Below are 8,636 nucleotides of genomic sequence, written 5' to 3'. Positions count from 1 at the left end.
GCTGGTGCTGTGGTGCAGCAGGTGAAAGCCCCGCCCACATGGGCACAGGTTCGAGTCCCAGCTACTCTACTTCCAATCCAGCTCCCTGCTAATGTGCCTGGGAAAGCAGTGGAGGATGGCCCAAGTCCTTGGGCCCCTGCACCCATGTGGGAGACCCAGAAGAAGCTCCTGGCTCCTGGCGTTGGATCAGCTCATCTCTAGCCGTTTTGGACATTTGGGGGGAATGAATCAGCAAATGGAAGACCTCTCTCTCAATCTTTCTCTGTAACTCTGTCTTTCAAATAAATAAAATAAATCTTTTAAAAAATGTGATAGATTATTTTGGGAGACAGTTTTAAGTTCACAGCAAAATTGAGAAGGTACAGAGTTGTTTCTATGTAATCCCTGTCCCCATACATGCACCAGCACCCCCATTATTCACACCTTCCACCAGAGTGTTACTTCTAGTCCAATCCACACCTGCATAGGCACAGCAGAGCCACCAAGGCCCTTGTTTGGGGTTGCATGTGTTATAGGCTTGGAGAAATGTACAGTGACACTGGTATCACATCAGGCAGAGTAGTGTCACTGCCCAACATCCTTGTATCCCCTCTATGTATATCATCTTTCCTATCCCTGGCCAACCACTGATCTTTTTTTAAAGTTTTTATTTAATGAATGCATTTTTTTTTTTGACATGCAGAGTGGACAGTGAGAGAGACAGACAGAAAGGTCTCCTTTGCCATCGGTTCAGCCGGTGCACCGCGCTGATCCGAAGCCAGGAGCCAGGCGCTTATCCTGGTCTCCCATGGGGTGCAGGGCCCAAGCAGTTGGGCCATCCTCCACTGCAATCCCGGGCCATAGCAGAGAGCTGGCCTGGAAGAGGGGCAACCGGGACAGAATCCGGCGCCCCGACTGGGACTAGAACCTGGTGTGCTGGCGCCACAAGGCAGAGGATTAGCCTGTTGAGCCACGGCGCCGGCCTAATGAATGCATTTTTTATAGATACAACTTTAGGAATACAGTGGTTCTTTCCCCTGTACCCACCTTCCCCCCTCAACTCGCATCCCATCTCCCTCTCCCATCTCCTTCTTCATTATGGCTCATTTTTTATTTGACTTTATATACAGAGGACCAACTCCATGCTAAGCATAGACTTCAACAATTTGCACCTACACACACACAACATATAGAGTACAGTTTGGGAACAAAATTTGCAGTCAGTTCTCATATTACAACTCATTAGGGACGGAGGTCCTATATGGGGAGTAAGTGCACAGTGACTTCTGTTGTTCCTTTAACAATTAACACTCTTATTCATGACGTCAGTGATCCCCTGAGGCTCTTGCCATAGGCTGCCAAGGCATGGAAGCCTTTTGTGACCATAGACTCCGTCGGCATTTGGACACCGCCATAAGCAAAGTGGAAGTTCTCTCCTCCCTTCAGAGAAAAGTACATCCTTCTTTGATGACCCCTTCCTTCCGGTGAGGTCTCACAGAGATCCTCTGTGGAAGGCCAACCACTGATCTTATAGCAGCTGTCACAGTCTTGCCTTTTCCAGAAAGTCAGTTAGCTGGACTCCTACAGAACAGTCTTTTCAGATCAGTTTCTTACACTTAATAATATGCACCCTAGTTTCCTCAATGTATTTTTTTTTAAAAATTTATGTATTTATTTGAAAGTCAGAATTACACAGAGAAGAAGGAAAGAGAGAGAGAGAGAGAGAGAGAGAGAGAGAGAGAGACCTTCCATCTGCTGGTTGACTTCCCAGATGGCCGCAACGGCTGAAGCTGAGCTGATCCGAAACCAGGAGCCAGGAGATTCTTCTGGGTCTCCCATGAGGGTGCAGGGCCCAAAGGACTTGAGCCATCTTCTACTGCTTTCCTGGGCCATAGCAGAGAGCTGGATCAGAAGTGGAGCAGCCGGGACTTGAACCGGCACCCATATGGGATGCCAGCACTGCAGGCGGTGGCTTTACCCACTACACCACAGCACCGGCCCCCTCCAAGGCTTGATAGCTGGTTTCTTTTATTTTCAAATGAAAAAAAAAAAAGTATTTATTTGAGTGAGAAGGAGGGAGGAAGAGAGAGCGTGAGCTTCCATCTGTTGGTTCAGTTCCTAAATGCCTACAACAGCCAGAACTGGGCTGGATTTGAGACTGGGAACCAGGAATGCAATTCAGGTCTCCCACCTGGGTAGCAGGATCCCACCCACATGCTCGAACCATCTGGACTACCTCCTCAGGGTCTGCACTCACAGGAAGCTGGAGCTACAGGGGGAATTTAATTCATCTACTGCAATATGGGATGTGGCCATCTTAATCACTAGACTAAATACTCCTTTTCTTGTCATTAATCATTTTTTAAAGATTTATTTATTTATTTGAAAGGCAGAGTTACAGAGAGGAAGAGAGTAGTAGAGAGGTCTTCCATCTGTTAGTTTAGTCTTTAAGTGGCTGCAACGGCCGGAGCTGAGCCAATCCAAAGCCTGGAGCCAGGAGCTTCTTCTGGGTCTCCCATGTGGGTATAAGGCAGAGTTACAGAGAGGGAGAGGCAGAAAGGGGGGGGGGGTCTTCCATCTGCTGTTTTACCCCTCAGATGGCCACAAAGGCCACGGCTGTGCTGATTGGAAGCCAGGAGCCAGGAACTTCCCATATGGGTGCCAGTTCGAGTCCCAGCTGTTCCACTTCTGCTCCAGCTCCCTGCTAATGTGCCTGGGAAAGCACCAGAAAATGGTCCATGTGCTTGGGCCCTGCACCCATCTGGGAGAACTGGAAGAAGCTCCTGGCTTCTAGCTTTTGACCAGCCCAGCTCCAGCTGTTGCAGCCCTTTGAAGGGTGAACCAGTGGATGGAAGATATCTTTCTCTCTCCCTGTCTCTCCCGTTTCTCTCTCTCTGTCCTTCAAATTCACTAATTAAAATTTTAAAAATATTTATTTATTCAAAAGGCAACGTTACAGAGAGGCAGAGGCAGAGGCAGAGGCAGAGGCAGAGAGAGAAGTCTTCCCTCCTCTAGTTCACTCCCAGATGACTGTTACGGTCAGGGCTGGGCCAGACCAAAGCCAGGAGCCAGGAGCTTCATCTGGGTTTCCCCTGTGGGTTGCAGGGGCCATCTTACCAGGCGCATTAGCAGGGAGCTGGATTGGAAGAGGAGCAGCTGAGACTTGAACCGGGGCCCATATGGAATGCCGGCACTGCAGGCAGCGGCTTTACCCACTACATCACAGCACTGCCCCCCCCCCATCATTTCGATTAAGAAATTTAATTAAAAACCTATGTAATGAAGCATAGAAATTATTTAGAGACGAATATTTTAACATGATATGCCTAAGAGCGCTTGTGCTGGTAATGAGCAAAAATCTGCCAAGTCAAAAGCTGTTTTGCATGACAAAAACTTTGTATAATGTTGGGGAGAATGACTGCCTTCAGTTTTCTGCCTCCGGTACAGTATGAACACATATCCTACTGTTTCCGAATGACTGAGGTAAGCAATGGATTCTCCTACAGGATCATTTTAAGCTTACGTGGTGAGGGATTTGCTTTTCCAATTGGATTACTTGGTGTTAAATTTAAGAAATAACTAGGTCAGCTAAGGCAACCAGGGCTACCCTGGTGACCTAGAACTGACTCTTGACATCTAACTCTCACCTCACTTATCTGTAGCCCATAGCCTCCCTGTACAAAACCCTATCAAGGGGGCTGGTGCTGTGGTGTAGCGGGTAAAGCCACTGCCTGCAGTGGTGGGATCCCATAAGGGCACCGGTTCTAGTCCCTGCTGCTCCACTTCCCATCCAGCTCTCTGCAATGGCCTGGGAAAGCAGTAGAAGATGGCCCAAGTCTTTGGGTCCCTGCACCCGCATGGGAGACCTGGAAGAAGCTCCTGACTCTTGGCTTCAGATCTGCACAGCTCTGGCCATTGTGGCCATCTGGGGAGTGAACCAGCAGATGGAAGACCTCTCTCTCTGCCTCTCCTTCTCTGTGTAACTCTGACTTCCCAATAAATAAATAAAATTTTTTTTAAACCCTATCAAGGTTTCTTAGGGCAGTGGGTGAGTGAAAGAGACCAGGACAGAAAAGAAGAGGTACACTCTGCACAGGGCCAACGCCTGGCACTCTTGTCACCTTAGTATTCCTAGTACTTAGCATGTAGTTCATGCTCAATTACTGTCTGTTGGGTGAACAAATCAACAAGTGATGGTGACTCCTCATTTTCCCAAGGTTTGTGAGCACTGAAATCAAGTCATCACAAGTTACATCTATAGCTTATCGATCTCTGAAAAAAAAAAAATCAACAGATTAGATAGTCCACAGAAACAGGTGCTTCATCAGTTAGTTTGAGAAACAGCCAATGGGAAAGGTAGGAAATGTAAGATCTACCTGTTGCATGAGGACATAGGCAGTATGTTGACAGCAGCATTGTTTATCATAGTGAAAGACGACATCAGCTCAGATGTTCCTCAGTAAAGACTGGGTAAATACAACACAGCATATCCATTTGGTGCCAACCTATAGAGCAGTGACAATGAACACATTAGAGCTATGTACAGAAATACAGATGGACTGCCAGATATAATGTTGAGGGAAAAAGCAAGACACAGAAGAATTTAAATAATATGATACCATTTATATTTTGTTTAAAAATTTTTTTTAATTAAAATTTTTTTTTTTAATTTTTGACAGGCAGAGTGGACAGTGAGAGAGAGACAGAGAGAAAGGTCTTCCTTTTGCCATTGGTTCACCCTCCAATGGCCGCCGCGGTAGGTGCGCTGCGGCCGGCGCACCGCGCTGATCCAATGGCAGGAGCCAGGTGCTTCTCCTGGTCTCCCATGGGGTGCAGGGCCCAAGCACTTGGGCCATCCTCCACTGCACTCCCTGGCCACAGCAGAGAGCTGGCCTGCAAGAGGGGCAACCGGGACAGGATCGGTGCCCCGACCGGGACTAGAACCCGGTATGCCGGCGCCTCAAGGCGGAGGATTAGCCTAGTGAGCCGCGGCGCCGGCTTAAAAATTATTTTAAAGATTTATTTATTTTATTTGAAAGTCAGGGTTACACAGGAGAGAAGGCAGAGGCAGAGCGAGAGAGAGAGAGAGGCCTTTCATCCTATAGTTTACTCCCCAGTTGGCCTCAATGGCTGGAACTGTGCTGATCTGAAGCCAGGAGCCAGGAGCTTCATCCTGGTCTCCCATGTGGGTGCAGGGTCCCAAGGACTTGGGCCATCTTCTACTGCTTTCCCAGGCCATAGCAGAGAGCTGAATTGGAAGTGGAGCAGCTGGGACTTGAACTGGTGCCTATATGGGATCCCACCACTGCAGGTGGCGGCTTTACCTGGCACACCAGAGCGCCTGCCCCTAAAAATTTATTTATTTAAAAAACTACTGAAAGGTGCCTCAAAAAAATTCTTTTCCCCTCCTCCATTCTTCTTCTTCTTCTTTTTTTTGACAAGCAGAGTTAGACAGTGAGAGAGGAGACAGACAGAGAGAAAGGTCTTCCTTTTCTGTTGGTTCACCCCCCAAGTGGCTGCTATGGCCGGTGCGTTGCGGCCGGTGCGCTGCGCCGATCTGAAGCCAAGAGCCAGGTGCTTCCTCCTGGTCTTCCATGGGGTGCAGGGCCCAAGGACTTGGGCCATCCTCCACTGTATTCCCGGGGTACAGCAGAGAGCTGGACTGGAAGTGGAGCAACTGGGACAGAACCGGCGCCCCAACCAGGATTAGAACCTGGGGTGCCAGCGCCGCAGGTGGAGGATTAGCCTACTGAGCCACAGTGCTGGCCCTTCCTTTTTTTTTTTTTTAATATTTATTTTATTTATTTAAAAAGCAGAGTGAGAGAAAGAAAGAGATCTCCCTAAATGGCCTCAGGTGACTAGTGCTGGGCCATGCTGAAGCCAGGAGCCTGGACCTCCATCCGGGTCTCTTGCGACTGGCAGGGGCCCAAACACTTGGGCCATCCTTGGCTGCCTTCCCAGGTGCACCAGCCAGGAGCTGGACGGGAAGTGGAGCAGCTGGTGGGATGGCAGCATAACTCGCTGACTCACAAAGCAGGTTCCCCACCTCAGTCTTCTGTCCAGAGGCAGATACGTGCCACTTCCTTCCTATCATTGCAGACCTGTGGAACACAGAAGCACCCTGTTGGTTAACAAGCACCCACATGCTCTGCACTTGTCAAAGCTTTTCTGGATTTTTTTTTTCTGGCCAATTTTATTGATTTTTACCCAAAGAGATAACTTCATTTGATAAATTTTTTCTATTGTTTTTCTGCTTCCAGTTTCATTAATATCTTTTCTTTATTATTTCCTTTTGTTTGCTTTGGGTTTAATTTGATCTGTCTTCTTGTTTTTTTTTTTTTTTTTTTTAAGCTTTATTTATTTATTTATTTTTGCAAGTCAGAGGTACAGAGAGAGCGGGACAGAGAGGGATCTTCCATCAGCTGCTTCAGTTCCCAGATGGCCACAACGGCCAGGGCTGGCCAGGCCAAAGGCAGCAGGCACGAGCTTCTTCTGGGTCTCCCAGGTGGGCGTCAGGGGCCCAGGCACTTGGGCCATCCTCTGCTGCTTTCCCAGGCCATTACCAATGAGATTGATGAGAAGTGGAGCTGCTGGACACAAACCAGCGCCCATATGGTATGCAGGTGTTGCAGGTGGTGACTACCAGCTCCATTATAACACCGGCCCTTTTTGGTTTCTTAAGGTGGAAACATAATTGATTTGAGACTTTCTGCTCTTCTAAATGAAACGTTAATTGCTACAACTTTCCCTCTAAGTATTGTGTTAGCTGCATCCCCCAAAATTTTAAAAAGTTTTTGTTTTCATTTTATCCAGGAAGAGAAAGAGAGAGAAAGAGAGAATCTTCTTTTGCTGGTTTACTCCCCAAATGCCCACAACAGCCAGGCTGAAGCCGGGAACCAGGAAGTCCACCTGGGTTTCCCAGCTGGGTGGTAAAGACGCAGGTGCTGGGGCTATGACTCGCGGTGCGTTTGCAGGGAGGTAGAGCAGGAGCAGAGCTGACTTGAACCCAGGCCCTCTGATGTGGGCCGTGGGAGCCCAAGTGTGGCTGGCCTGCTGCTCTCCGATGCTGCCTGTCCACCCCATTTTTGGAGAGAGGTCACAAAACCAGATTACTAAGTGTTGAAATTGTTTAGCCGTTAAAAATAAACAAAACCAAAGACGGAGAGGAAGAAGAGGCAAACAACGGCGAACAATCACTTAGCAGCGCTCATTTGAGGACTGCTGTGTCGACCAAGGCACAGGTTCGTCGTGGGGCTGCTGGGGTGTGGGACGGGAGCCTTGGGCGTGTTTTTCTTTTGGTACGTAGAGACTGGCAGTCACATCTTCTTTCCCAAAGGCCTCAAGTCTTCTGGGCTGTTGCCAAGTAATTAAGGATTTATTTTTCTTTGTTTCAGGGTGAAGATGGAAATAAGAAACTGAGCATTGGCGATGTTGCTCCAAATTCTGCCTGTTCCTTCCCGCAAGATAAGTTATATAGGAGTGGGCAGAGCGCATAAAATCCCGTGAAAGCTGGCTTTTATGTAAAATTACACTGTTGTTTCTGTTGGAGTGGGCACTTCCTGTCAGTGTCTGGAAACAGAAGGTCGGCCTGGAGGTGACAGGCCGGAGCCCTGGGGTCCTAACGCGCACGGCCACATCATCTTTTCGTTTAAGCTTTATTTATTTGAAGGAGAGAGTCTGCCATCGCAGGTGCACGCCCGCACCCCCACGGCGCCGGCCCCCATTTGCCTTTCAATTCACCAAGGAAGTTACTGATTTTATCCGCTCTGGAACGTAAGCTCCATGAGGGCACGGGCGTGTGTCCGTTCCGTTCTTGGCTCTCGGGGCAGCGCCTCGCACATGGCGGAGGAAGGAGGCCCTGAGGGCGGGAGCGAAGGGAACGACACCTGCGAGACGCGAGCACGGGCTGAGAGAAGGAAGGAGGAAGTGCGGGAGGCCCGAGGGCACGCGCTCCGCCTTCCCGCGCGGGGCCGGCAGAACTACAACTCCCAGCAGGCCGCTGGCCCAGGGCGGGCGGCGGCCGCCTCGCCGCGATCAGGCCCCGCCTGCCGGCTCCCGGTGTGCCTTGCGGGCGCCGGCCCCGCCGCAGCGCCCGCCGGGACTTGTGGTTTGCGCCGCGGGTGGGGGTGGGGCCGGGCCTGGAGGCGGGCGGGGGCCGGGGGCGGGCGCCGGCCCCTCCCCCGTCACTTCCTGCCGGGCTGCGGGCGCCGGAGCGGCTCCTCAGCGTTTGCGCCGGCCGCCGTCGCTTCTTCTCTCGGCTTCCCCGCTTCGTGGACCCCCCCGGGCCGGCGGCGGCGCCCGCCTCCTCCGCAGCCACTCCGCCTCTTCCCTCCCGCCGTCCCTTCCTCCTCTCCCTCTTCCTTCCTCCTTCCCTCGCCGCCGCCGCCGCCGCCGCCCAGGACCGCCGGCCGAGGGGCGCGCTGAGGGCAGCAGCCAGGTGAGGCGGCCGGGCCGAGCGTGGCGGGGCCCGCGCGGGCGCGAGGCCACGGGGCGGCGGGCGGCGGGCGGCGGGTGGGGCCTAGGCCTCGGCGGGCCGCGCGCCCGGCCTCCTCCCCCCGGCCCGGGCCTGTCCCGCCCGCGGGGCCTGGCCGGGGTGGGGGAGAGGCGGGTCCTCCGGCGCCCCCGGCCCCGCCGCCGCTGCCTCGCCGGGGCCGGGA

The 8,636-nt window shown here is 51.7% G+C and overlaps 1 protein-coding gene across 3 annotated transcripts in view; it reads left to right on the top strand.

Annotated features, from left to right (window-relative positions):
- The first annotated feature begins 8,184 nt into the window (after nucleotides 1–8,184).
- STAU1 (staufen double-stranded RNA binding protein 1) overlaps nucleotides 8,185–8,636 on the top strand; it is a 69,969-nt gene continuing 69,517 nt past the window's right edge. Inside the window, exon 1 of one of the 3 annotated variants that reach the window (XM_062204332.1) lies at nucleotides 8,185–8,416. The gene's annotated coding sequence lies outside the window, so the exon portion shown is untranslated. The remainder of the gene's footprint in view (nucleotides 8,417–8,636) is intronic. The other 2 variants (XM_062204330.1, XM_062204333.1) reach the window with 2 other exon arrangements.

Source organism: Lepus europaeus, chromosome 10 (genome assembly GCF_033115175.1).
Source record: "Lepus europaeus isolate LE1 chromosome 10, mLepTim1.pri, whole genome shotgun sequence".
Taxonomy (NCBI): Eukaryota; Metazoa; Chordata; class Mammalia; order Lagomorpha; family Leporidae; genus Lepus; species Lepus europaeus.
The sequence above is the reverse complement of the archived record's forward strand: the minus strand, read 5'-3'. Positions and strand labels throughout refer to the sequence as shown.